This window comes from Synchiropus splendidus, chromosome 7 (assembly GCF_027744825.2).
Source record: "Synchiropus splendidus isolate RoL2022-P1 chromosome 7, RoL_Sspl_1.0, whole genome shotgun sequence".
Classification (NCBI taxonomy): domain Eukaryota; kingdom Metazoa; phylum Chordata; class Actinopteri; order Syngnathiformes; family Callionymidae; genus Synchiropus; species Synchiropus splendidus.
Genome location: NC_071340.1, coordinates 8,636,418 through 8,658,072, shown reverse-complemented (window position 1 = coordinate 8,658,072; position 21,655 = coordinate 8,636,418). Strand labels below are relative to the sequence as shown.

At 42.5% G+C, this 21,655-nt stretch overlaps 1 protein-coding gene across 4 annotated transcripts in view; it reads right to left on the bottom strand.

The window, feature by feature from the left end:
• The window catches only part of sema6a (sema domain, transmembrane domain (TM), and cytoplasmic domain, (semaphorin) 6A), a 126,230-nt gene extending 106,637 nt beyond the window's left edge, over window positions 1-19,593 (bottom strand). For 3 of the 4 annotated variants that reach the window (XM_053871013.1, XM_053871014.1, XM_053871017.1), the window contains exon 1: window positions 19,228-19,593. The gene's annotated coding sequence lies outside the window, so the exon portion shown is untranslated. The remainder of the gene's footprint in view (window positions 1-19,227) is intronic. The other variant, XM_053871016.1, reaches the window with a different exon arrangement.
• Window positions 19,594-21,655: the final 2,062 nt, after the last annotated feature.

Below are 21,655 nucleotides of genomic sequence, written 5' to 3'. Positions count from 1 at the left end.
CAAGTGACCTCAGCACCTTAAATGTAGACTACCACTTGTTCCTTGTTCCAATGTTCCTTTTTCAACTTTTAACGTTTCCTTTTTCAACTTTTAATAATTTCATTATATCTTATTTTTTTATTTCAGCGATTACCAATGTCAGTTTTCACTAGTCAAGAGAAGCGCTACTTTATAAAAGGAAAAAAAAGCAGTTGAGTCAGAGTCTGGCGTCACCGATAAGATCTGCACCTGACTACGCAGTCATCTGACTCCCAGCACATGTCCAGCCCAATGACACCCAATACCGGAACCCAACCCCAAGCTGCGACAGAATACACCGGTGGCCAGCGTATACGCGAGCCTGCTCATAAAATAGCTTTTTCCCGCCCCAAAGGCAGACAAGCACAAACTCCCATGACTGGAAAACCTTTGTCTTGCGTGAACTCCCACCACAGCACTAACACTTTTGAAGGCCTTAGTTTCTGTTAGGGTCATTGATAACCAGCACTAGATGCACTTGTGTCATTCTTTGGGTAATAAAATACACTTTTTGTTCCCTGAGACAAGTGACCAGATGTAGCCCACTATCTCTGAGCGATAGCTATCAGTTAAATGGGTAACCAAAGCTGCTTCACTGGTCCAAAGCCTCCCCCTTGTTTCCTTTGCCTGCTCTTCATTACATCCCACGGTGAATTGCGTCCTCCGGCTCTGTTTACTTGAGACATATGGCACACATGATGTAGTCCACTAACTGCCACTATTACTGACCTTCCCTTGATAGCTACTGTAGCCCTTATGACCACAACACATGATAGCAATACAATAGATATAAAAGAGAAAATATGCAAAGCAAACAAGTATTCATGTGTCTATTGATCTCCATATGGCACTGTTTCTTTCATAAATGTAACACAAGGAATCACAGGGTATGACTAAGCCCACTAATGGCTATAAAAAGCTCCAGAGAATCGGAAACTGTTCCGGCCGCTGAAATCGATATCTGTCCGACCACACTCTTTATCTTATCTCGATGTGGTGGCACATGGAATTAAGGATGAAAAGAGGATGAGAAATCACCCTGGTTCGGAAGAGAGGGTCTGTTAGATCATGTTTACCCAAGATTGAGTTGAACACCACATTCATTTTCATGAACCCGTCTTCCCACGTATTGACTTCATGTATTGCTACAACTGTCTTACTGTAGCTTGACTAAGGCCACATCCACATATTTTTCTATCCAATAGTTTGCCATGCCGGTTTATAAAAAAGTGCTCCATAAAAATCCACAGACAATGATCCGAAACATGGTGGTGCATATGCTGGGACTGTAGTGACATTGTAATGCACTTGTAATAAATTAAGAAGAGTGCACGGCGCGTGCTCACATGAATCTATGCACTAATATTAGCATAAGAGACAATGGAAATGATGGTGTTTTCCGACGAGAGCTGAGGGTCACTATGGTTCACCCTAAAAAAAAAAAAAGGATGCCAACAATAAATCAGCACCTATCTGATGTTTGCTCAATAAAATGCCTCGATGAGCTGGAGCACTCAAAACAAATAGCATCTTTCTTCTCTGGGTTGTGTCAGTGGCTGAAGTGACTCTCCAAGGATTACTAAACAACAATTAATTCAAACATCTCCAGCGTGCACACCCTTCCCCATTCACTGGACGCTGTAGTCGCAGCAGTGACAGTGTTTACTGTAGTAATTAGCCCGGCGTACAAGCGTGAAAATCACCGCCATGAAGGAAGAGCTATCTGGCTGCCTCCGGGGTGGCAAACGCTAATGAGAGCCCTCCGATAGAAAGTCACACCTTATTATACCGCCAGTGGTGGTAAGACCCACTGCATCCCCAGGTAATTGAGGCCATGTACGCTTCCTCCTCCAGACGATCCACCAGAACAATAGCGAGCGGCTGTCAAGTGGGACCAGCTGGAGCAACCCGCCCTCCAAAATCAGCATGTCTTAAAAGGGCAGAATGAAATATTAACTGTTGAAGATTAAGAATGAGACACGCTCTGGTTTAGCGGGATTCAATTGTCATGTGCGACTGAGTTGCTCGCATGGCTCCTTGCTATTCCATAGCAAACAATGGCAGCACAAAGCATGCAAAGCATGGGGACGACACCCTATTCTTTTACGCCGACACCTCAACAAACCACAGCATATTGAAGCTTGCAAAAGGACGCAATTGGGTACCATAACATACCATCCATATTTAGCAATCCCACAGTATAGAGCACCACACCAAACCCCATACCTCCACATGCCTCCTGCAGCAAAACACAAGAAACATATCCATCATCCAAGCAAACCATGGAAACCACACCATACCACACCACGCCTTAACAAGGCAAATCACAATAGACCATGCCACAGCAAGAAAAAAAAACCCAAGCTGCTCCATATTACTTTATGATAGAACACATGTCGCACTGCACGTTCCTATGCAATAACAAGCCATACCATTACGGTGTATCCTAATAGCTAGGGCCACTGCTATTCTTGAATGAAAGCTGCTATCCCAAAAAAAAAAATATATATATATATATATGTGTATTTGAGAGTTGTCCCCAGCATATTTCCCCAGGGCTAGAGGTGCCTCCAAGAGAGGGGGTTGGAAAACCTTGGAGAGAACCCTGCTATCATGCAAAAAATATCTATATTTTGCTTTCCTGCATTTAAAATACACAAAATTACACTTGGTATGATCTTCTCCTACAGCGCAGAACTGTGCCATAGCGTTTGTATTTGTTGCCAGATATTGAGTTCCAACCATAGGACTTTTCCATACTTCAAAATACCATAAAATGACAACAATAATTCTGGAGCTGTCACTGGTTTTTCTGAAGTTCATTACATGACACAAGTCTTATTGTTCTCCAACCATGGTGAGAAATTCCTTTGGTTTCCAGGGCGAATCTACCCATGTACTGCCCTGAGAAGTGGCTGAACTATGCAAATTAATGGGCGCTCTTCTTGTCTGCAGCGGTTCTGGACTCCCCGCGGCGGGCAAGTCCCCGCCGATTTGAGAGCAGATACACCACAAGGCAGCTGATGGGGACTATTTTGAGCAGGAATGCCAGTAATGTGTTATACTTCCATGACAAAATGTATTTCAAACATTTCCCCTAATTGCACAGCTGTCTTGTGGGCTTATTGGTTTTAGTGTCCGGCTTTACGGAGCAGGCTTGTCCAGACTTGCTGAGCTGGATAAGCAGACGACTCACTGGTGACCACATCCTCATTCCCCACTGTGTTGCAACTGTGCTATCTTTGGCTTCTTATTTACCAAAGTGTGGGTCACCAGGCTAAGCAAACACAAAAAGACCGACACACAGGTCTGAAGTGTGAGGCAGGTTTGGCGTTCACACAGCAACATGTGCATTGGTATCACCTGAGCACATAAAGACCTGTTGGTCTTAGATAGAGACGACAGCAATCAGGGTGTCTGAGGGGAAGTCCTCTTGCTTTGGCTGACTGACTCAGTCTCAGCCAGGACACTGTGGAAGATCCATCTCAGCTAAAGAATGAATGAATAGCACCGCTAAATTAATTTTCAACTCACACTCTTATGTGGGTCAACTACAAAGACTCGTACCACCTTCCTCTTCTTCCTCTTTTCATTATTGTGATGTAATACGAGGTAACCTTCCACACACTGCACAAAGACACTCTTTCCAATAACCGGGACTTGATTTAAAATGTTGATGATCTCCTGTCAATTTTTCACTTTTGAACCCTGAAAGTGGAATTTTATTTTATCTGCAGGTTTCCCTTTTTTCAAAGGACTTCCTATAGTTATATGATATGGACCAATGGTAGGGCAATGCTTTGTAAAATCTAACGTAAAACATCTCAAAATCATGAATTCATTTCATTCTAAAACATAATTACTTACTTACCAGCCAGTAATGCCAAAATGTTCTGGCCTTAACAAAGGCATTGTTTCTAAACACTTGTAGAAGCCAATGTGTCAAGCAGGCAACTTCCCACTCAATTCTATCATCTGTTTTCGTAGTTAGACAAGGTCTGTTTAGCCAAACCTTCCCACCATGTAGTGTCTTCTTTCTGCTGATATGGAAGCTAAAGAACATTGTGAACTGAATGGGATCCTGGAGTAACTTAATAGTCATAACAGTGGTAGCTGTGAATCAGTCTCTATTGTTACAATGTTGTAGAAAAGAAGAAAAATAAAAAAAATAAATAAATAAATAAAAAAAAAAATATATATATATATATATATATATATATATATATATATATATATATATATACATGTAAATAATAATATGACAAGTAAGTACATAGTAATATGATTTAAAGAGGAGCTTTGCATAAATATTCATTATGAAAGGATAGTAGGATGAAAGGATAGCACAGTGTGGCACTAAGCGAGAACCGTAAAGTGCCTCGATGACATCACAAGTGTCAGCTCCCGTCGACCCATTCATTAGGTGCAGGAAAACAAGCCCTTCAGCTTCAGTATCAGAGAAGAGATGCCGAACCGTTGCGTGGTGGCGCGCTGCACTAATCATGCTAGTGAGCATTTAACCCTGTTCTCCCCGAAAGATGTAGTGCTACATAAGAAATGGGTGAAGCAACATTAAAGAACAAGAGGTAAGTGGCAACCATCAGCATCGTCTGAACTCTGCAGGAACCTTTTGGCCTGAAAGTTTGCCAACACTCACATTTTTCAAAGGCAAACAAACAGAAATGAATCATCAAAGCAAAGGAGAGAAACAGCAGAGTCAAAAAGCACCCTTGAAAGAGAAAGTCCCTTTGTTTATCCATCCACATTATACTGTATATTTTGTACTGTTGACCCTTCTTAAGAGAGTAAACGCCTTGTTCATCTTCATTTCTATGTGGACATTCACTGTTATGGAACCAACCAGTGTCTGACTTCACCTCTGCAGTGTCAGACCTTTTATCCTCTGAGAAGTGTGAATCGTTTTTATAATGATGTGGTTTGAATATAAATAAGTCCTTCGTTCACATGAACCTGAGCTTCCTCCTCAAAAACTGCTGACAAATCTTCACCGAAATTGCTCGCGACTTCCTCCGCTTCTGTGCACTCAGCCAAGCTCCTGTACTGACTTGGTACCTCTGGTTACGTCTCAAGATGGCGCCGGTGTTTGACCCAATTATGACGACCGAGCTTTGCGCTCCTCTGCATCCATGAAATATATGAAAACGAAATCCTACTGAATTCTTTTGTATACACAGAATGAGTTCAGAAGTCTCCATGTCGATGAAGAACAGGCAGTGTCTCTTTTGTGTCATTGGATAGTGTTGGTGGCAAAGAAAAAGAAATACAACAAAAGACAGTGATAACAAAGGTATATTTATAGATTATAATAGAGTTGTATTTTTCAGTAGCAGTGTTTTCAATTAAAAAAAAAAAAAAAAAACACTGCTACTGCATTCAACTCTATAATCGAGTTTGCGTTTCTTCAGCATACCATCCATTTTTCAACTCAGCTGCACGGTACCGTCATATAAGATGGAATGTCACCTCAGCTCACTTTTAAGTCCCCCCTTTGACCTGTGTGGTTGACCTTTAGCAGCCTGCGCAGGAAACTCCTTGTACTGGTTATCTCAGCATGTGGATTTGGCCAGCATGCCAGTCAGTTGAATTTCACGTTTGGAATAATTTAGCCCACGTGGTGTTTGAATTTACTCGTGAATCAATGTTAAAAGTGTAGAGGACAATTTTTGGTTCTTCACAGAGAATCAATGGTAGGATAGACATGAATTAAACATGCAATTTTATGTTGAGTTCTCTTATAGAAACGCTCAAAACAACAATACTGACAGAGGGACATAAAATGTAAAATGTGTTTTAAGTAAAGTAATTCAGAAAAAAGTAGTAGTGGTGGATGGTTTGAATGAAACAAAGCTGTTTATCTGACCAACCCGCTTTTCCAAATGAAGAGCAATTTCTGCCACCATTTAAGGAGAGACACTGAGCTTTCGTGAGGCATTTCCAACCGCTTATCTATTTCATCCGGGATTTCCAAATTTCCCTGTTCCCAAGCCTTTCAGCCAACTCCGACTACGAAATGACGGGAAAACCCGAACTGGGAATGGGATCTAATATCTTAACTTTGAATGTCCTCCAAGCCTGAGTAATACCAGAATAAAGGTGACTTAATGGTATTTCTCAAGTGTACAGATGCAGGGCCTCTATACAGAGTCTCTACCGGATGTCTGAGCTCCTCAACACCTGCCAGAAGACACCTGATTTGAGCCTGTTGTGGGATGAAAACCGTGTGAAGCTGTTCATACGGGTGCTAAACTGTAGTCAGATCAGAATCAGCGCACAGATAAAGTGAGTGGAACACTTTGCAGTAGCAACTCAGGAAGAAGAAGAAAACTCTAATCCTGGTAATGTTGTTTAAAAGTGGCCGCAGGCTACTGATACCGAACCACCTCGTGTAAATGATTCACAGATTGAGTCGCCTGCCATTCTGCATTCTGATCTGGTTACCAAGCTAGCATTACCACAGTACATGCGTAAGCCGACATGTGCTTTGGCACTAACACACAGGACGGAAAAGAAAGAAGAGAGCGATAGGAAGGAGGAGATGAGCCCAGTGACTGATGAATTAACTGGCAAGCCGGGGAGCGGCGGAGTTGACACAAAGAAAACGCCACATATTGGATTCATCTTTTCCGCTCAAAAAAACAAACACATTTCTGTGATGATGTTTGACCGGATGTAACCAATGAAACTCCTCAGAAGAGCCGGGCGCGCAGCCACACACCCGCCCGCAAACCTAATTAAATAGTCAAGGGTTCAGACGACGGCGGCGCAATACCACAATCCACGCCAGGAAGACTTGCTGAAAATTTGGTTGAATTTAATCACTAACAGCACAAGATGAAATGGTGAACTTGAATGGAGCAAAAGCAGTGCATTTAGCGATTGCTGAAAAATAAGCTTCAACATGGTCAAGCAAACGCACTCACTGAAACAACACGAACTTGGCGCTCTCCAAACTTTCAGTTACAAAGCGCGCAGTACTCGAACATCTCCACTAAAAGGGCCCCCACTGGACACTGATGAATGAAGCCAGCCAAGCACGTTGTGAATATCATCAACATGTGGGATGAATGAATATATTATTATTCAAGACGCGGCTTCTCTTTTCCTGCCTCACAGCACGTCCGCTACCCGGTCTATGAGGCTTCCTGCCTGATTACCTGCCCACATACAGAGCATCTCTTGTGCAGCTAAACGCCACAGAGATGGGGTTAGTGGGAGTGTTATTTTCTTTTCACTCCATTGTGTGGCTGGGCTGTTTTAAAAGAACATGCGCTGCGATTTACTTACCGGGGGCCACGCTGGCTGCTTCAATCACAGGCTGTGCAGACTCATTTTATTACTCATCCTGACAAGTCGGCTTCTTCCCACCTGCCTCCTTAAATGTTCGGATTATTCAACTTAGCCGTCAAGTTTCTCCACGCCTACTGGATATATCGGTCGCTTGCTAGCAGTCGCCCAATATGCGCCATAAACAAAATATGTCAACAACCTCACAGAAATCCATTTATTCAGTTACAGCCTAGAGTTCTAGGTCAAGACAGATGGTCAGGATTACTATGTGGCCTATGCTCAACATTACATACATTTTCAATCCAATTTTAATAATCTAAACTGAATATAGATGTTGGATGAAGAGGCGTGAACAGCTTGAAAGAAAAAAGTACCCTAAACTGTCTTGGTGAAGTATTTCATTAAGGATTCTCTGCACAATGAACGCACTGAACTATGTTTTAAAAACAATATACCATGACAATACTATGGGTTATTTTCCTTTGCATATCCAAGCTCAGGTCGTGGGGGCAGCATTTGATGTAAGTAAACCTCTAGCTCTTCTGGAGGAATAACTGTTCCATATGTCCCAGGTCTGACCCAGGTCCTCTTCCCATGACACTAGGCAGGCAGTAGATTTTCTCAGTACATGGGGAGTTGCCTTGACAAGCAGGAGGACAGTAGAGTGCATTGCACATCCTCAATGTCAGCGAATGCTGATATTGTGAGTCATACTTTAATATATGTCGACAAAAAGAGTGGAAAACTCTCCGACACTGGGAAAATCTGCGCATAAGGTTTTTGATGCTACAGCTTGTCAGCATGTTAAGCACTCACTTTATTGCCCACAGAGGCTACAAAAGAGTTTACTAGTCAGTTTGAGTTAAACTGTACTAGTACAGGAGGAATAACCATCTTACCTCCTCTGCCTTGCAAAGCTTTTGAAAAAAAAAGTGGGCAATTGGTTGAGATACAGAAAAAGTAGAGATGTCTACATCTGAGTTGTTTTTTTTTATCCATGACATTCAATATCAACATATTTGTAACAAGCTGGACCAGGCACCCGCCCAGACACGAGGGTATACAAGCAAGTCGCATTCATCCTTGGCTGACTGGTGTCTGTGTCAGTGTGTGTGATGGGAGCGGGCCTTTGTGAGGCCTCCACTCAGCGCAGTGATGATAAGTACTCCCAGCACAGCGCTCCACATGAGCTGATGGACGGACAGGCCAAGAACACTGGGAGCCTTGTGGTCGAGCATGTGTGTGCGTGCGCGCGTCTGTGCATGTGTGGCCTCTGTGGTGATGGAAGTGGGGGTTAGCGCTGTGTTATGCAGAAATCTGTGTGTTTCTCTTTTCAGCGGCTACACCACCAGACCAGGCCACATGGCTGCAATTGACTATGTAATAAATGTACACACGCACACAGAGGTAATATTGTTCCGCGTTCTGCCTGATTGGATTGTGAAATGGAGGACCCTCGGGGGATCACTTGTATTCTGCCAGCCACTGTGACCACGGCGAGACTGGTTTCTTAACAAGAATGGCGCGGAACTGTGAAGAACACATGCAGTTACTGTTTGTCTATTTGCTTAAAGGGCTTGCTTTCAAACTCTGAATGTTGTTGTTGAGGTAATGTGTCACTTGTAGCCTGCTCATTTCAGCAGCAGCGATGTTGTAAATGCTTTGACCAGGGCGACTTAACAAAATCTAAAAGCTGTTCAGTTTGACATGAATCATAAATCTGGGAAAAGGTAGCCAAGGTCAACCATTGTCCACTTATGAGGTTTTACTTCCACCACTGAGGAGTGAGTTTTAGTCGTCCTGTTAAGAAATATTCCATCATTCACTCATAGCGATGCAACACACAACTAGTTTGAGTATCAACTAGTCACCAACCCTCAACAATTAGTCGACTAGTCGACCTACAACATGTGCGGGTTATCAAACAAGTAATGTTTTCAAGCTGTATATTTGATGTTGGGATGCTCAAAATGTGTTTTGAACATTTTGGGTCACGTAAATTGCATGGAAAAGAGAGCGATGACCTCATCACTTTTCGACGCGTTAAGCTGTCAGTGGCTTATTTAACACACAAGTAACATCCGACTTACGACCGGGATCGGTTCCGACCTACCGGTCGTAAGTCAGATTGGACATAAGTCGAATGCCATTCAAAATGCCTGGCACGAGGGTTATAGGCACTGCTGTATATACTGTGTACTGCAACTTTTTCTATTGAATACTATTGTATACCAAGCTGTTTACAGCCATAACTGTCGTACGCAATGTGCCAGACATTGGATAAAAAAGAAAAATAAGCATCTACTGGCCGTGGACGTACAGGTGGACGTAAGTTGAGCAGGTCCTAAGTCACATGTTACTTATAGTAATTTATAGTTGATCAACTGCAGCCCTATTTCCCCACAGACTGTGGTCATGTTGTCAACAGCAGTAAAGCCTACATTGTAGGCCACAGTGTTCGTACCAAAGCTCGGGATACAGGCCCGTCCCATCAACGAAAAGAGGCATGGCACTTGGTGTATCTCACACAGCAATGTGTCGGAGGCTAGCGCACCACGGTTTGGGGCTCTGACGGGTGACGTTTGTGAAGAAAATGTCTCTGCACTCTGAACAAGGAACTGCTTGACTGGAACTATCAATTACTCTGTTCTTTTTGTTTGTTTGTTTTTTTTATTAAACATGTTCTATATTAGATTTTTTTTAAATTTTATATACTGCTGTACCTTGCCACTGCTACAGCATAATTTCCCATGCTGAGGTCAATAAAGTATATCTATATCTATCTCTCAACCTCTCTATAAAAAGGCATCACATTGGTGATGATGGTAGCGACGGAACGGAATCTTCACCCATAGTTGGCCTTCTCTCCATCAGACCTCAAACCTCACAACTTCATAATATTCTCCTCAGAGCAAACTCAGACATGGCAATGCTAATATGAATCAGATGAATCAGGAGGGCATTTTTCTGAGCGAAGAAAGACTGAGCCTGATCAAGGTCCATGTCTATTTTCGATGGTTTGGATCAGGAAGGGAGGGTTAGAGGCCAACAATAAACACAACGTCAGGGACTGTTGTGGGGGTTACGTGGCGGGAGACTTACGCCAGCCGCCAAATCAAGGTGCGCCCACGGATGAAATCCTAAAACTTGGATGACAGTCTAAATCTGTCCAGGTCTGTTTCGGACAGCACGTGCAAACCGGCGGCTCTGTAGAAAGGAGCTTGCTCCATATTCAGCGAAGCTTATTGCCTCTGGGAACGTATGACTGCTGCTCCGCCATAAGCATACAGATCACCTTGCGCTCCGGCTTTCCTCTGCTTTGATGACTGATGCAAACTCTCTCCCACACACATACATACACACACGCACATTAGCAGCTTCAGAGGGCCGGATTTGCGCTCAACTACCTTGTACCCATCCCCCCGCCACCGGATAAATTTACCTGCCGCACCTGAGAATTTGGCCGCTATGAAGTCACATGCAATCCAATCACTTCAAAAGCACCTTGGTGCCATCAGCACAATGAACAAAACACACCTCGCCCTGCCTTCTTTGTCCCTCTAATGGTAATTCCCTGACAGAACCCTACCAAGGAGGAGGCAGGGTTTTCACAGTGCGCTCCACAATCAGGTACTCTTGGGTTTCTGCCCATTGGCAAGCGGCGCTTGGACAATGACAAGCTTTCTCTATGCGGCTCGCCTTTCTGTGACATGAAAGAAATCGCCTGGATGTGTGGATATGTGTGTCGGGGCAGTGTGTGTTGAAAGTCCCACGATTATAGAGCGGCCAGTTGGCTCCAGCTCGACTGCTCCCACAGGAGATGCACAATGTGATGTGATAATACCATGACCATATTGGCTTAATATGTAGCCGCTAAACGGTTAAAATGAGCTCATCATGTCGAGGGAGGACGTGGACATGGTTCTGTCTATCTGCCATCCCCAGTGTTTTAGTGTTGATGCCGCTGTATCTAGGCACGAAATGACTGGAGGTCAAACTGATCAGGATGTAATGCCTCAATACACACAATCAGAATGATAGACTTACCAAAAACTGCATCCCAAAATATCCAGCGTGGCACCCAATAGCAATTATTTTCAAGTAAGTTGCCAACTTGGCAACTAAATTTAGCGGCTTTATTTTGAAATGCAACTAGCGACAATTTTAGCGACTTATTCTTGGTCCCGGTTTCCATTAAAAAGCAAGTATTCGCTGCATCTTCAACAGGCAGTGGCTCCTTCGCTGAGCACCTCCCCCATCGGACTCCCTGAAGTGTCACAGCACAGCTTTGTCGGCAGTCAGAGGCCAGTGAATATAGTAGGTGAATACGAACAGTGAATGTCTCATGCATGTGCATTATTTACGCAAACTAGGTGATGATGCCATTTAGCGACTTCTACCGACATCTAGGGCTGCTAATAGCAACTTTCCTCATTGAGGAGTTGGCAACACTATCGTCATACTATTGTTCACTATTCAAGGGGCCTTTTGCGTCCAGTGTTGTCTCCGAAGTCAACCGCCAAGTAGGCGATATGTGACATGCTACGCTATATATAGCACCAAACCCCAACACCCATCTTCCTTTTATGTGACATGCTGCTCACCGCATCGGGAAACGCCACAGAGACCAAATAGTGGACGTCTAATGCATCACCATGTCACGCGGAAGACTTGGGTGTCACCCTGGGAAGCAAATGTCCACTTGAAAATAGTCCCTATTTGACGCATTTGACGGCAGAATGTTTACCAGTCATCTCATGGGAACCACTCCTGACCCAACAATGCCAACACCCATCCCCACAATTGGGTAGCGGGAGTCAATTAAATGTATCAATGAGTCAAGACTACGATGGGAAACGACCCAGAGAGAAAAATAATTTCGAAACTATTCATAGCCAGGACCCCTGTTTTCTTCATGCAGCGCCCTGTTGATGTGAGGCAACATCACACACCCCTATAACACACACATACAGACACGAAGAAGACTAATATATTTATTCTTCTGCTCTGAACAGGGTGCAGTGTGAGCATATTTGGAGCAGAAAGGTTGAGAAGGAGTGATCACAAAAGATACTCCGCGCCTTGGAAATTTCCATCGTGGTTGATTTCTTTTGTAATCCATCACTGTACTCACATGAATTCAGCATGATTTACCATCAAAACACCCAACTGAGCATGAAACAGGGGGCCTCGTCCTCCAGCTCTGCTCCCTGAAACCTTTTTTTCCATTCTGACGCGCAGCGGAATAAAACATTGGTTGGTTGTGGTGTAACACTGGAGATGTTGCAAACCCCCGTGAGCAAACGATACACAAGACGCTGTGAAAATATTCTGCTCACTTTGAATGAGAAAAAGGCAGAGAGTGTACACGTGTGTCTGCGTGCGAGTGAGAGAATGAAAATGACGCACACACAGAAGGAGATAGAGGGTTCACCGCTGAGATAAAAATGGAATCCATTTTGGTTCTTGGAGCACTCTCACAGTGTGAAGACCTGCACAGAGTGTTTGTGCCACATTCATTCACTTCTTCTGCCTTTGACGCTCTCTTACAATTGTTCCGCGCTCCGTCTGTTTATTCCGTCGTTCCCTCTCCTGTTAAGTCACAACTCATTCCTCGCGTTTCCTCTTCCATCCTCCTCTTCCACTCGCTCCTGCTCTCTCGAGGCACTCAAGCACCCCAACACTGACTCGGGTCCTGAAACTATGGCAACGGAATGATAGAGCAAGAGCTCTCTATGATTAATAGATGAGAGATGCTGTGCCAATCGCCGGGGCCTGGGGAGGAGGGACAGATGCACTCGAGCAACGCCACGCAAACATGCATGCTAAGCCTGGAGAACACACAGCATCCCAACCTACACAGTCTCTGGCAAACAGGAAAGACATAGCCACAGCATGTCCTGTGAGGTACGCAGGCAGGTGAGAGGATGGAGTCTTCCACAGTCACAAAAGTGACAGATTATTGTCCCCCGGAAAAACAAAATCAACCACCAGCAGAGAGGACGTCACTGCAATGAGGTTGACTGTCGGCATGACTCATTTACAGAGGAGGAGTGCGACAGGGCTGAGAGACGAAACTCCCAAACTAGTTCCACCCAAAGTTTTACAGGCTGAACTGTGACAACTGTCAGCTCATCCCTTGCACAATAAACTTTGCAAAATGAATTTGCTCCAAGCGCCATACCAGAAGCATAAAACCCGAGCAAGAGGGAGTCAATAAGGTTCTACACTTAGCTGGAGAGCTGACATTAAAGAGAAAAGAGTGATGAAGTATTGTTGTTCAAGAACTGCGTTGAATTTGTGGCTCTGATATCAATGTAGTAGTTCTGAGGTCTGCAGGTTCTATTTACTTTGGTGTTCTACATTACCATTTGCATCCACAAATTTCTCAAAGGAACAGTGAGGTGAAAGAAAATATCGATGCACTCAAACATCGCCATACTTGATTGTGCAATATTGTATTCATATTTCTGGCTGAAACATTGCGATACTTGACTGAATGATAGTGTCTTGACTTTTGTGCATCGCCTTTATACTTCATACATAAATACTTGCAAGTTCAGCTGTGTGTTTAATACCAACATTTACTTTTTGTACACTGGAGTGATTCATTCCTCTATTGGACTGTCAAATTTAAATGAAAGTCAAACTGGACTAATGTTATAACAATAAACCTGTTTTCATGCACGTAATATTGTAGTGCATTATCTCATTTTCCTCATTAAAATGATGGCTCTTATTACAGTATATTGTTGAAATAGGATCGCAATATATCGTAGATCGTATTGAGAACCACTGACACAAGCACCTTTGGGCAAATAAACATAATAAACAACTATTTAGTTTACTTTTTGAATATATATATATATAAATATATATATAAATATATATATATATATATATATATATATATATATATATATATATATATATATATATATATAGTTGAAATAGGATATTTCAATATATGCAGAGTTTATATATATATATATATATATATATATATATATATATATATATATATATATATAGTTGAAATAGGATCGCAATATATCGTATTGCTACTCCTGTACCGGGATATGTATTGTATCGCACCTTACCTGCTAATACACAGCCCTTTATTGATCAGCTCTATGGTGTGTTTTGCGAGCAAGCTCCAAAGAGCTATTATTACCAAAAAAAATAATAATAACAATAAAATATAACAGGGCCACACAATTGGGTGGGAAAAAAAATCATTATTTGCATCAAAATACGCATTTTGGTAGAGGTCCATGTTTTCCAGTTATATCGGCTGAAGGAGATCAAAACGCCTTCTGGTAAAATTGGCTTTTCGGCCAGTTGTGGTCGACTCATTTCACTTTGCAGCCATTTGACTTGCAGACAATGTTCGCCTTGTTGCGCTGCCTATCATAATTGAATTCAACAAAGCATCTGCCAAAAGACCATCAGCCTGCATACCAACAGACACTTTGCCAATTTTGACACAACTTGGAGAGCCGGGCCAAAAAAAGAGCCTTTTTTTGGCTTGGTCCTTCCCATGCCTTTGAAACCGTTGGCACACACAACATGCACAATCAATTATGCAAATGAAACGAAGAGTGTATAACACATGCATGGCTGAGTCAATTGTCGTTTATGGCCAGCCAGAAGTGTTAAGTGGGAGAAAGCAGCCATTACAAACGTGCATCTGAGCATGTCACCGAGTCTGACGCAAATGATCATGAAGTGATTTCATTGTCAATGAGGCGTGTTGTGTGTGTGCAACATGTAAAATGCATTTGTTTTTAGCCTCTGTGAGCCATTCATCGCCGGCAAGCATGGAGAGAGGGAGGACAGAATGTTGCTGTCACCGGAGAAAATATTTCTGAGGCTCAGCAAGACGTCTGCCATCAGTCTCCTCATGCTGGTTCACATGAATTATCACAATGTTGATTGATTAAAATGAAGGCATTTATCGGATAATGAGTTTGACATCTGAGGGTCGATCAAATCTCAACCATACAGACGGAGGAGCAGAAGGTCAAGTGGAGAAGAATGCCATTTCATTTGTGTCAAATAAACCTTTGATCCAATTTATTCATTCATCTTCTTCTGCTGATGACGTTCTCTGCAATTTAGTGCCAGAACAAGGGACACCCTGGACAGGAAGTCAGTCTGTTGCAGGACTCATTTGAGAACCACTGACATGAGCACCTTTGGGCAAATAAACCTAATAAAAAACTTTTTAGTTTACTTTGGGAATTCAGTTTATGCCTATTATAAAAAAAAAAAATCTCCGAAATAACTTTATTATTCATGGCGTTATTGTCCAGATTGTCTAGAGGCAGGAAATAAACTGTGTTCACAATATTATTTAAAAATATACATTAATGTGGTAAACCAGTTTACATACATACATTTTTTTCATCTTTAAAAAAAAAGTGTAACCTGAATTCATTGTCATTTTGGAAATCCTATTTTGGATTGTTTCAAGAGGGAATATTGAATCAACAACAAGAAAACTCCTCATTCAGTTATTTAAATCTATTTTTTCAAAGATTATGTCCCTACTTGTTGACCTCCAACAGACGACAAAAAACAAAAGCAACAACCATAAACTCTACCAAAAAAATGCTACCAGTAGGTGGCAGTGACTCATCCATCACGCTTCGTGACACAGTGTCCTCATTTTCAGGGCTCAGTTGGTGGCGCTCTGTATTTCATTAAAATAGTTGTTCAATGACAAATATTTTCAAACATGTCGTGCGATCGAGCGGGCTCTGACGTTGATGCTTCTTGGAGCTTCATCGGTGCATCACCAAAGTCAATCCAAGCTCCTAAGTGACTTGGCAAAGTTACCTGTCGCCCTCAGTGAGAGCCAGTCTGACCAGAGGATGGAGAGTCGTAGTCCTAGTGCAGGTAAATGAGTTCATCGGGTGTTTCGGCGCACTGTTATAAATTAGCCATTCCTCTATTCCTGAGATGAAAAGGAACCACATTTTGTTCCCGAATAAAAGCAGTTTAATGAGCTAACCCTCACATTTCTGCACGACAAAAGGCGCTAATACAATCCAGCGTCTTTCATCGCGGTGACGTGTGCTGTGATGCTTTCACGCTTTCCTCTTCCGCTGTTAAAACAGGAGGTCTGTCATTCAATGTTCAGCTGCCATAATTGAGGCAATTTGGGAAAGATGTGAAATCTGGTAAATAGGTTAAGCATCAATAAATCACATCCAGATGAGAGGGAAAGGGGCTTGACGCTCGCTGGGTCTCTAATTGCTGTAAACACACACACACACACACACACACAGCAGCCCACACACCAAGGATGAGCATCAATAAACCAGTGCGTTTATAAAATATGCATAAATACACACGCTGGTATTGACACCAGCAGTTAACAGCAGCTGACCCAACTCTTTGTTATTATAGAAGGGCACTTCATTTTAGAATGAGGAAGCCTTTTATTAAAGTGTCGGCTTCACTCCTCGACTGGCAAAGGTAAACACTCACGACACACAAACAGGGTGTGACAAATCCACATCAGTCACACAGAATTCCATCCCCATTCCTATTGTTAGAGGATCAAACGCTCCGAGAAGCATCACTCCAAACACAACCACCCAGCTCCGCTCATGCGCTCACAAAGGTAATCGTGCTGTAATTCACATACCAGCAACACGGCAAGCGAAAGTGTTATTAGCGGGATTTACACGTGGGTTTGCGGTGTGTTGGCAGTCTGCAGGATTCACGGCGCGCTCTTTGCCTTCAGGACATGTTGATGCCTTTAGGCTGTTGTGTTGTAGGAGGCGCTGTGGCAAAATGTTGCCTCTGTTTCAGCTTCAAGATCGCTGTTGTTTCTCAGCCAAAACACATGATAAAAGGTAGCGCTACAAAAACAGAAGGGGGCAGATCGTGTTGCTGAAATCTGGAGTGGCACCTCCAGAGTACCAGCATCTGGTAACCGTGTCTACCTGGACAGAACAAAACTGTCACATATGTACATGCAATTCTCGGAAATATGGTCGCACACTTCAAGCCAAGATGGCATATAGCCAGCCGACGTTCAAATGAGACCGCGTCTTACCCATTCCTGTTGTGATCACTGCTTTACTTTTACAGGTATAGAACACCTACCGCTGTCCAGCTACCCTTGATATCAAGATGCAGTGGCTCAAACTATCCTCAATGGAGTAGCACACAGTCAAAGCAAGCAGCAGTTACAGTAGCAGCCTTCGCCAAAATAGCCATTTCAATATGTTATGGTCGGGTTCACTCATTTAATGTTGCTTGCTAACCATTATACTGTGACAATAGGGCTCCACTAGTTTATCTGTTCAGTTTCTTATCCAAGCCATGGTCAGTTACAGGAGCAACAGTCCAATAAAAGAGATCCAGATTATTGTGCGTCAGTCTGGAATAATTCTTTTTCTTTTGCCTTTTTTTTTAGTCTGGAGAGAAATAAACTGTTTGTGTTCTTCAGATAAACTGTTGCTCATTGCTAAACCGACGATTATATTGTGTCTATAATTAATATATGGATTTGATCAAAACAATTTCATTATTCTATTTCATAAATTCTACTCTTAAAAAGTAATATAAGATCATGTACACTAATTTCTACAGAATCATTAACCACAACATGTTTGTATAGCTCAGAGAACTGTGGTCACTGTGGTAACCATTGCTTGTATATTTCCTATGCAATCTTTCTTTTTTGTGTGGTTTGCTGTTACAGCCGTCAAGCGATTCCAAAAGCCACCATTTTTGTATTTCTTTTTGGCATGCACTGGAAGTTTGGTAGCAAGCTTCCCATGTGTTCTGTTTCACACTTCTTCCAGAACAAAACCTCACATTCTATTTTCTATCTTACTGCCTGCACCCAGGTTGAGGAGGAGGCATCGGAGGAGCCACTGGGAGAAACAGGGTGTTGGCAGCTTCTGGTTATTGTGAGAAAAGTCAATATCTACTTTAAGAGCAAGTGTCCTGTAATAACAAATTCATTACAGAGGTGAAATTCTGTCTAGCCTGCAGGTTCACACCTTTTTGATTGAACTTCTGAGCCAGAGCACCAATGACCACATCATTCACTGGCATAACATGAAACCCGACATGAGCACACAAAAGACTAGTCTCCAGAGGATTTTAGTCCGTTTAGATATGTGACAAGGTGTTCTTTTACTCAAGTCCTTTTAGAATTACACATTTTGATTGTATCTGTAAATACAATTTTTAATATTTGATTATCCCACCTAGATAACCCAGGGCTTTATCTAACTTAAAGTCGCATGTCCTACAGGACTTTAAAAAGGACGCAGGAAAAACAGAACAAAACACAGCCGTCGATCACACTCCAAAACAATTGCACCTTTTGCATCCTTAAAAAAACTCTTTAAACTGTTCTGTTGTTTATCATGTATCGTGTTCCAGTCATCGAGAGGGGATTCTATAAAATAGTATTACTACAGTTTATACAGAATCACGCCTTTTCCTAATGCAGGCAAGCTGTCGAAAAATACAATGATACTTATCAGGATGTGACCGCCAACATGGGAATGTTTGGTGGTGCATAGACACAGTCCAAACTGTGCATAGGAAAGACGCACATGTTCCAAGAAACAGTTTCCAAAGAGATGCGAGTGGTGTCCGCGGTGCAGAGAGAGATTACGCACGGAACTGTTTACATCTGCCCTAGTGTTAAGACACGGCCATGGTTATTCAAGCGAATACACTGTTGTTGTTCCATGATTTAAATACTTTCAAACGCATTTTAAATCGGCGAAGAAGTTGCAGAAATAGCCGTGAGACCTGGGTGCTGGTGCACTTGTCGCCCCGGCAGCACTGGCTGACCCCGGCAGCTCAAGGCTCCGGGGCTGGGAAAGACACTCATCCAGCGCAAATGAAAGTTTGAAGTCTTACCTTTAGCTCATGGATGCTCACACCTCGGAGTTGCTCTGGGTCCGTTAGTAATCCATGATAAACGACTGCCGGAGCAGTCCGAACAACCACAACGAAACGAGCGCTACTTTTCCTCTTGCGCGTCTTTTTTTTTTGTTACAAGCCGCGCTCAAATCACACCTCTTCAAATCGGAATATCCATCAAGAAATCCACGCTGGAGGGATGGTGTTTAGTCCGCGTGTGAGGAGAACTCTCCAGGGCTAGAGCACAGGGTCCCAGAACTAGAGCTGCGCACGGTCGCGTCCACAATAGCCGACGGTCATCCTATTTGGAGATGAAGCTTCTTAGCAGACTGAAGCGGTGCACAGCGATCCCAGCTGTCACCCACCCGCTACACACACACACTCCCTCTCACACACACTGGGAGGAGCCACGGAGCTTCAGAACGAGCGCTATTGTGTCAATGGTGGCAGCCTCGAACAACTGTATTTCTATTTTTACGCACCGGCATCTCTCAAGAATGCGCGTCGGAGAAAGAGAAAGCCGGAGTGCTAATAATAGTTCACTCCTTGAAGAAACTTTGACGCGGAAATTTACTTTTTAAGACTTTAAACCAAGACCAAAATATACATTGCTATTGATTCGGGAGATTAAAAAAAACACTATAAAATAACTGAGAAATGCTTATAAACAGGGGAAAAGGCGGCAGGCATTACCCAAAAAAAAGTATATAATAATACATCTAATTATCGATTAACTGTGTCGATTTTGAGGCAATGTATGTGATATAGGCACAGTGATAAATCTTTTTTTACAGTTCAATATATTTTTTTGGTAATATTTTGTTTTCTTTAACATGCTTGGGCGTCAGTCTCTATGTGGCCTGACTGGCGACCTGTCCAGGGTGTCCCCCGTCTCTCACCCCAGACAGACTCCATTGTAGCAAGCTACGAGTCTTGCATGTGCGTGGGTCATTGTCTTCCTGACTGGTGTCCTGTCAGCCCCTGTTGCTGTCACTACAACGGATCAGTGCTGCCTCCACAGGCGCAGAGCCAAATACACGCTGTATGAATCACATTAAATGTAAACTAATGAACACAGATGTGCCACTCTGCATGTGCTCTCTTTAGTTAACTCATGAAGTCAAAGTCTGTCACTGACACACAATAGTAAAAAGTCATTAGTCAGCTGATTTTTTTTTTTTTAATAACGTCACTGCCAGCAGGGCTTTTTAAATGGAAATGAATCAGCTCCTTTCCAAATAAAGTAATGTCCTTTCATATTCAGTTTTTAATGAGAGCGAAGCATTTCAGGTGCGCATGACCGCTGAGCCATCATTTCTTAAAAGTTTAAATAGAGAGAGTTTGCTCTTAGATTTGTAGCATTTACTTGTTTGTGCTGTTGATGTTGAGTTGTGTTTCGTTGTTGTATTTTTTACTTCACTGGTAGTGTTAAATGGCGCATAAAGAACATGTCAGAACCACGTTCTTACTTCACCATTTGTTTGAGTTTGTTGCTTGTGTCTGTGTTATTGTTGTTCTGATTGCCAAGTGCAAGTCTGGTGGCACGTGTTGGGTCTACTGATTCCTGTGTTTTGCTTAGTTGTGACTCATTGTTTTGGAGAGCTTCTGGTGTTGATACTGCTTGTCTTTGGTTGCGAATGTTTTGGGTGGCTTTTTCTTTTACAAGATGTCTGACTTGAGTCTTTCTACTTTTCCCTTTGGCCCCACTGCATTGTTAGCCACCTGTGTCTACAGTTGCCAGATATCTGTGCGCTGACTTGTGTGTCCAATTTCCTGTTTATTGACTTTTCCCTCCTTACAGTATCTTTTTGGCTACTTTTTTTAACAGTCTTAAGAGGGACTTGTGTCATGAGCTACTGCTACTGTAAGTGTTTTTCTAATACTTTTATATGTATTCAACATTATTATTATTATTTTGAATATTATTGTGATTGGTATTATTATTCTGATTATTATTACTATTAGTTGTGCACATGTCTCAGGTTGTTTCTATGTTGAACAGTATTTTTGTATGTATTTTCTTCGAGGGTTTTTTCAGTCCATGGTGTTTTCAGCCACCATTTGGATCTCTTTCCTTTTTTTTTATTTAGATGCTACTGTTTTATTTATGTCATTGTTTTGTTGTTGATTATGTCCCAGGACAAATTTTTCAAGTTTTTAATCTGTATTTGTACCCGAATGCTTGTGTCGTTTTGTACATGAATCTTGTTTACTTAGTTTTGTGTCTCCTGTCCCTGGCCTCCTTGGCAAGTTGGTCTGTTTCATTTGTTCCTCCTGTTTGGCAAGAAGAGAGCAAGACAGCAGTGAGAGCAAGAGGTCACTGATTCGCGTGTATGTGTAACCACTGTGAGAGAACTAGTATCCTAGAAAAGCTGTTTTTGGCTGTGAGGAACTCGAAGCTGTGGCTTTGTTTTTGTCCTCAACC